The following is an 8,092-nucleotide window of genomic DNA, read 5'->3' as shown; positions in this document are numbered from 1 at the left end:
GAATGGTTTTCACCTTATTTGAATCATACTTACCTCAAAGGCTTTAAGCAGCCATTTGTATTCAACCACATCCTCTCCATTCCCAATGAAATATTTATATATTTGCACCAGTTGTGGAATTGACTATGTTTTAATCCTTAATCGATTTCTTCCCCAGGAGACGTCCGTTTCCATCATTTCTTTTATCTTAGGTGGGGATCTCATTTTCCAAGCGAGTTCCGTTTCCAGTAAACTATGATCACTGTTTGTTTGTTTCTTAATTGTAAAGGAGTTTATCCATACCAGTTTATTACCTCCTACAAAAAAATAGTCCAGACAAGCTCTGGATTTTCCGCAGTGCCATGTGTTGTCTCCTGTCAGGTCGCCTCTCGTCTGGCTATTTAAAATCCTCATATCTCGGATTCACATTTCCTCCATCCATTTTTGTTCTTTCCCTACTAGATGTTCTGTCTGTTTGATCTTCCCCTCCCTATCTAGCAATTTGATATTTAGATCTCCACTAAGGAGTAACAGCTGGTCTTTGTCCTCCATCATTGACTTATTGATGGCATTCATGATGTCTTTTAAGTAGCCTTCCAGGTGAGGCATATTTTCACTCCAGTAGGTGTTTATCACTAGCAACTTTGACGGCCCCTTGTGCCTCTCCGAGTGGAGTTCTATTTTTAATATTTGTACATAGGGGTTTGGGATGAGGTGTTCCAAAACTTGCAGGGCACTGTCTAGTTTTTTGAGCATCATAAGGCCTGCATATGGTCTCCCTTTAGGCCCCTTTCTGGCCAGGTTAATGTATACTTCGTATCCTTCAGATTCCTGGATGGAAATGAGGTCATATTTGCCCAAGAAACTACTGTCATTAGTAAACAAATGCTTTAAGCCTCTGGTGTTCCATGAGGCACAGTAGACGTTTCTTTGGGGCTCCTCACCAATCTATTGTTTTTTCTTTGTGTTTAGAGTACTTGCCATCCATGTCCAGTCAGTGGAGGTCTTTTTTCCTTCCTTTAGGTTGGTTTTACTCTTCCCCATATTCCCTGAGTTATCCACAGTAAACCTCAAGGTTTTCATTTGCTCTGCAATTTTTTTTATTGTGAAAGGACTTTTAATCTGAGTTTTCGATTGTTCTTTTGCACTTTCTCTTAAATCCTGTTTAACTTCACCCCCTGGGATTGATCTGGATTTTTCACTCAGTTTCTTGTCTGTGTATTTTTTTTCTTTTTGTGCTTTTTTCACCTAATTATGTTCTTTCATATCCTTGTTTATTTCTTTTGAATTGTTTATGTTTGATCTTTCTTCCAGGGTTTCTAATCGCAAGCCTTTTTTTCTCAGGATATCATTAGCCTCCAGCAATTTGTGCTTGACTTTTTTGGAGTTTAGATGTAGAATAACTTGGTCCATCCGCCTTTCTTCTGGAAATTCCACAATTTTTTATATGCTCTGTTATATGCTCTGGTGTTATCATGCGGTTTGCTTGAAGAGAATCATCACGTAGCTCCCGTCTAGGGAAATATTTTAGACTCCGGGTCCGAGATAGCTATGGGTCTAGGTCTATAGCTTTCCGGAGCAAATCTGGATCCCTTTTTATAGATCGGAAGTACTAGAGCTAATCTCCAGGATTCAGGTATAGTTTTAGTGCTCAGAAAATCCTTATATAGGATATGCAGAACCTTAGCCCACAAATCAGTATCCGTTTTTAGGATCTTATTTGATAAATTGTTCGGCCCTGGAGCCGCCAAGTTTTTTAATTTAATAATAAGGCAAGAGATATTGGAGACAGAGATGTTCAGTTCCCATATCGCAGTCTTATTAACACAACCTCCAAAATTGGCTAAGTCGCCGCCATACATTTTCGAGAAGTAGTCAACCCACCTTCTCTCACTGATTTGAGTAAATAGCATTTCCTCTTGGGATACTTGAACCTTATTAATGATTTGCCAAAAGTTAGAAATGTTGTTACCTTTTAGTGCATTAAGCATATATTCCCCATCTCCGATTGGGCTTGCATGCCCTTAAAGCTTATTAGCCAATTTTTGTATTGTTGCTTCATTTTTTTAATCAGCGTAAATGCATGGTCTGCGGTATGGCCAATTTTGTTAACTGACGAATTTCACTTTTCATTAATTTTCTATGGTTATGAACCTCCATATTGAAGCAGTGTGAGTGATTCCTTCTAGCATTACCACCAGGTATCGTATTTACTGCTGAATTCAAAATAAGATTGTTCACATGTGTTGTAAACCTGGTCACAGACAAATTACATATCCGGTCTTCGAAATGCATCTGTTCGAAATTCTTAACCATAACAGAGTAAAATTTCTTAGTTTTAGCAAATGACCACCTCACTCTGTTACCTTTTTGATTTACTATCAGGCCCTGAGTATAGCATGATAAGTTAATATGTAATAAATTGTGATCACTAGTAGGCATCTTAACTACAGTAAGTTTGGAAATAACTTTATCAAACCCAATAGACACAAAAATATAATCCAAAATAGAGCTATGGCCTCTAGCATTCCAAGTATGGCATTTGTTGTCCGTCATCGATAATCCCATAATTTCCACAAAATTATACGATGGAGCTCCCCGAAACTTGGGGTTCCCTGCCGTAAACTTGGCATTACAGTTAAACAGCTTGTTTTCAGACAATAAGGCATCCGCCACCGTAGAGTCAATATTACAATCTGAATTCAAGTCCTCTGCTAAGATTATGAAACCGTTCACATTGGCCGCTCTCCATGCATCGATTTTTGCGGTCAAGTTGTTAATTTCTTTTACCAATTGGGAATCAGAATATTTTAGCGGGTTCCAATATACATTGGTGATGCAAAATTGGATATTGATCTTGCCAATTTTGATTTCGTAGGTCACGGTTAGAAAGGAATTGGAACGAGACCATTCACTCATTTTTGTTGCCCCTAGAGTTTGTTTGCAGGCAATTAGGAGTCCATCCATAGGCCAACCTTTAACCCCCTTTACAGCCTTAGTTTGAGCTATATCAAAACCTTCCCATAAGAGATCACTGGTAGCCCAAGTTTCTTGCAGGAATAGCAAATCATAAGATTGTAAAACATTGGTAACCTCACTATTATGGATTAAGTGTAAATGTCCTCTTCCATTCCAACTTGCCAAAGTTATTTTTCTAGGCTTGCTAGAGTGGGTTTCCCATTTCCCTCATAGAGTTAATGGATTCTCTGAGGGAAAGAGCCAACCATCTCCACTCTTGCTTGTCATCATTGCCCATTGAAAAATTGTTACTCCCTGCCTGAGGTTCCACCCCTACTCCACCTTCCGCACCATTTTTGAATTGGGAATTGCCATTCGTTGGGGGGAAGGTGTGCTCATATTGGAAGAGGTCAAAACCCCTACGTTGTAAGGATTCATCCTCCTTTAGCAAGAGGTTTCTTACTAGAGGGGATGGTATTATTACAAGACGCACATAGTCAAATCTCTGTCTATGAATGAAGTCCACCAGAACTATATCAGCTGATGAAATTAGAGCTAGTTCCGGAATTGCCGCAAACAATGAGAGTATGTAGGAACGGTTTAAAGAAGTTCGGTTACCCGCCCAAAACAGAGTTGTCAATATGAGACTAGGAAGGTCGCTCAAAGCAGGTTTTCTTAGATCAAGACCGTTGATTGATTTTTCAAAGTTTTGTTTGTTTGTGCCACACATATTGACACTTGTAGGTTCTCTCATATTATTGCGTGGTAAATACCACCCATTATTATTCGATACAAATGTGTCCTCTAAGATTTTCTTCACCATAGATGTAATTTCATCCTCTTTACTGACTGGATGAGTAACAGACTTAGACAATGACACATCCAAATTATTCAAATCAGTGATCGAATCGGAAAGAGGTTCAGTAGCTTCAGGCATTTGCAGCACCTCAGACATAGTTACAGGGATAGGTACAGAGGCAGTAGGTGTTGGCTTGTTTAGAATGGCAGGTGCTAAACCCGTGGGTGCCAGGGCAACACATCTGGTCTGTACAGATGTAGCACCAACCATCTTCTCCTTATAATGCCGTTCACTGGAGCCCAGCCCCGTGTTAACTGAACATGACAGCTGACCCTTGTCTTCAATTGGGGCACCAACATTCAGGAGTAAGTCCTTACCCTCATTATTATCACGTGAGTGCAACGCAGCAAACAGCCCACTTGCATGATTAGCCACTTTGATCCCTATGTTAATTGGAGCGAGAGAGCTATTAGCGTTCAAAGAGTTAGTTTTAAATATTTCAAAAATGTCCTCTAATCCTGTTTTTAGAGATGATAACTGTGAGGCAATCTCACTCGCTTCTCTTTTTTTGTACTTCATTGCATTAGAAATCGAGTTGCTAGCCTCAAAATACGCTCCCAAGGAGGATTGGCAGGCCTCCTTCGAAACCCCAGGCAGAGACTGGACCTCGACCCCCTCTTCCACAGGGGGTTGGTTCTCATAGCCACCCTCCAAAACCTCCCTGGCCTCTAGGATCGAATTTTTGAAGGTCAAGTCTCTCAGAAATGTACGAGATGTTTTAGCCATGTTGTTTGCACGCATCAGTTTGGTCTGTCATGCTTTTTTTTTTTTTTCCTTTTTGTTGTTTAAAACGGCTGTGTTTTTGGAATTATCAGCCAAAACACTTTCCATAACAGGAATATTTGGAGTATCTGCCTTCTCCAAGGCAGCTTCCAAGACAGTTTTAACCGAGTCTTTCACACTCTTATTGCCCTGTGTATCAGGTACAACGATTACTTCAATAATATCTTGAGAGATGACTGAGGATTGAACAACCCCAGGATCCTGGACAGGCAAGTCCGTTACTGAACACGCCAATGCAGACTTTATATCACTCGGGGAATTAGAAAGTAGGTCATTCACTCTCGAGGGGATCAGTTCTATTGCAGAATTGATTTGACCCAATACTTCAGTCTGTCTCCTAAGTTCATACAAAATTAGTCTATTGAAGATTCCTAACATCATACCAATATCCTTGTTATTGATCACCTCAACTCCCTCAATCAGGGGAGTGTCATGGGTCGTTTGATTGTCTAAAAGTTCTAAGTCAGCAGTCAGAAAGTCGCTAGGAGTATCACAAAAGGAATCATTATTGGAGTTACTATTGAGCAATTTCTCAGAAGCCACCCCCCACTGATGTTTTAGAACCTCCTTCCCCATAGGGACTGAATATTCTTCCACAAACAGTGATTGGAAAGAGTCTGTAGATTCAGTCAAGTTAGTAAGTGACACAGCATTTGATTTAAGTTCGTTAGAGCAAGCTTGAGTGCATTCAAGTAATTCATCTTCCTCAATACAAGGAGGTGGCAGAGGTACCGCCACCGCACGCGCCAAACTAGCCCTGCGCGTTGTTACTGCTGAGAAAAAATCCGCACGCGGGTCTTTCATCGTGGTTATTGATTTAACAATTTTGCCCATGTTGCCTTTGTAGACTAGAGCAGCCCTGAACTTCGTTGAATTGCCCAATCTAAGCCAAAACACCACTCCCCAGCAGCCTAACCCAGTCTCCTTACCAGCCCAAAAAGGTATACAAATAAAACAGTATTAGTCACCCGCACCCAACACCCGACACCCAAACAGCAAATTAGCCAGCCACTTTGTCCCCTTGGGTGCGATATGAACAATTGCAAAAATGAGGATTCAAAATGCACCACGCACTGCACGCAGCGAACAGCAAACAGTGCTTTCTCGTGCTTCCCGGTGCGCGCGCGAGTGCGCTGTACCATGGGAATTAATAGAAAGAAAAAAAGTGCCCCAGGCACCTAATGGGCAGAGCCACAGGCGCACACTGAAAAAGAATAAAAAGAAAGGCTGCAAGATACTCTGTTGCTTCTAAAACTAAAAACAAAGTCCATATATGTAACAAAGTCCATATAATCAAAGTCCAGTAATGAAAGAACAGGTCCAAAGAAGGTTAGAAGACAGCCACAACACACACGCTGATTCACCTCCAGGCAGCGTGGTGTAGCTGCTAAAGACGTCCTCCAGGCCGTTTAGTAACACGATCCTCACGAGCTCTGCACACGATGAAACAGCCAGCAAACAGTGCTTTCTCGTGCTTCCTGGCGCGTTTCTGTTTTAAGGTTTCGTTTTTTGATTTTTTTTTCCTTTTCCATTTTTGTTGATGCCACCTTTCCCCCTTGATGTTCCTGGCTGTTTGAAGTACCGCCTGCAAAAACTGCAACGTTTGTTTGGTCCGGTTTAAGCGCGGGCTCTCCTCTCTCATCAGCCTTCTTTTGCAGAGAGATCAGTATTACAGCATCTGGGGGATTACCTGTTTGATCTGGTTCGGTGCCTTCTCCTTGTTTCAATTTCATTGGACCCTTTCCGGCCTTTATGTCACCTGCCGGTGGGTCCAACTCGTTGTTCTTTTTACAGAGATTTCTCATCCATTTGCAGTCCTTATCCATTTTTCCAGAGTAGCGTTTGTTCTGCTTCCTTATTCATTCGTACATCTAATCCCTGCAAGGAAGATTCCATTGACAAATTTGCCTCTTTAATTTGTATGTTGGTGCAAGTTACTTCTTGTAGTGAATCTTTTATCACCTCATAAAGTTTTAGGAATGGAGCAAGTGTGATGTTTAAAGACTCCATGATCACATTTTGGATGTGTTCAGTATCCTTTAACCTTTCAATTTTGCAGGCTTCATTGATTAATGGAGAGATTCACTCTTCAGTCATATAACCATGAAGCAACCTTTCATCTGTAATAGCCAATGTTTGAGTCATTTTAGTTGACATTTGTTTTTCATAAGTCAGTCAGATTTTTTCATGGACTTTATCACCCCGAGCATCCTTTTTACCTTGTTCTTTATCCAAGGCTGCTATTATCTCATTTATGAAGGAGAAGCTTTTCCTTTTCTCTCTTTCTATTTTCCCCGTCAGGATCGTTAGATCTTGCATGATTTTATTCGCTAATCTTGGGTTAGGTGGCTTTCTTATAAGGCAGGAAGATGTCAAACCCTATGGGTTCGAGTTGGTGGAGGTTTTTTCCCCTTGCAGGGTAAGAGTCATGTAGGGCTTCTTCCAAATGTCCTGGATCATCCTTATCCCAAGGATCTGTATTTTCCCATAGGCCTCAGAGGCAGAGATTGAGCTCTTTTGGGGCCATCAATAGGTAAGTTGGAGTCATTCTCAGAGATGTTTTACTTCGCTTTTCGCGGTTTATTTTGCTTATTTTCCTTGATTGGAGAGGACCTCCCCTCCCTATTTCGAGTGGCCTGCTTGACGTCATTAACAGGTTTTAAATTGTGACCCTCCTCCTGGACACTTTCACCCTCATCAGGGAATTGTGGCGATCCTTGAGGACAGAGGTCGAGGCAATCCTCTTTACTTGGGGCCTCATTACGACCCTGGCGGAAAGTGACTGACCGGACCGCAACAGCGTAAATAGCGTTTCCGCCATTGCACGAAGGAGCAAAGTGCGGCCAATCACGACCCATCGGGCACGAGCATTACGCCATGGCGGAATCCGAAAGGCTGCGATGGCGGAAATGACCCCAAAACGGCCCTTACCGCCGCCGTACGCTGCACCAGGTGCAATACCGCCACCCATCTTAGCGGTCACCGTAATGAGCGGTCACCGTAACGAGCGTGCACCGCAAATTACGGCCACCGTAAATATACGGAAACGGAAGTAAAAGCATGTGGCCGGAACGGGAAACAGCACGCCGCACAACTATAAAATCCGAATCCCAACACAACCATAAAAAATCCGACCCTGACACACATCCCAACCCGTTAGCAACCCCAGTTAAAAAAATAAATATGGGAAAGGTAGCCAAGAAAGCGTGTGACCGCAAGCGGCAGGTACACTTCTCCCGAGAGGAACTGACCGTGCTCACCGAGACCCTCCAGGAAAATTCTGCCGTCGTCTTCTCCAGTCAAATGACCAGGATGGCCCTTGCCAACAAGAAGGCCATATGGGCCCTGGTGGCACAGCGCGTAAGTGCGGTGGGGACAACACCCCGCACGCCACAGCAATGTCGCAAGCGGTGGGACGACCTGCGGATCCGCGTACGCAGCATACTTTCTGCGAACAGGAACATCGCCACAGCTACCGGGGGGGGTTCAGAGTCGCCCATCAAGTTGACCCCC

Source organism: Ambystoma mexicanum, chromosome 10, assembly GCF_040938575.1.
Source record: "Ambystoma mexicanum isolate Mex_15411 chromosome 10, UKY_AmexF1_1, whole genome shotgun sequence".
In the NCBI taxonomy this organism is placed as follows: Eukaryota; Metazoa; Chordata; class Amphibia; order Caudata; family Ambystomatidae; genus Ambystoma; species Ambystoma mexicanum.
The sequence above is the reverse complement of the archived record's forward strand: the minus strand, read 5'-3'. Positions refer to the sequence as shown.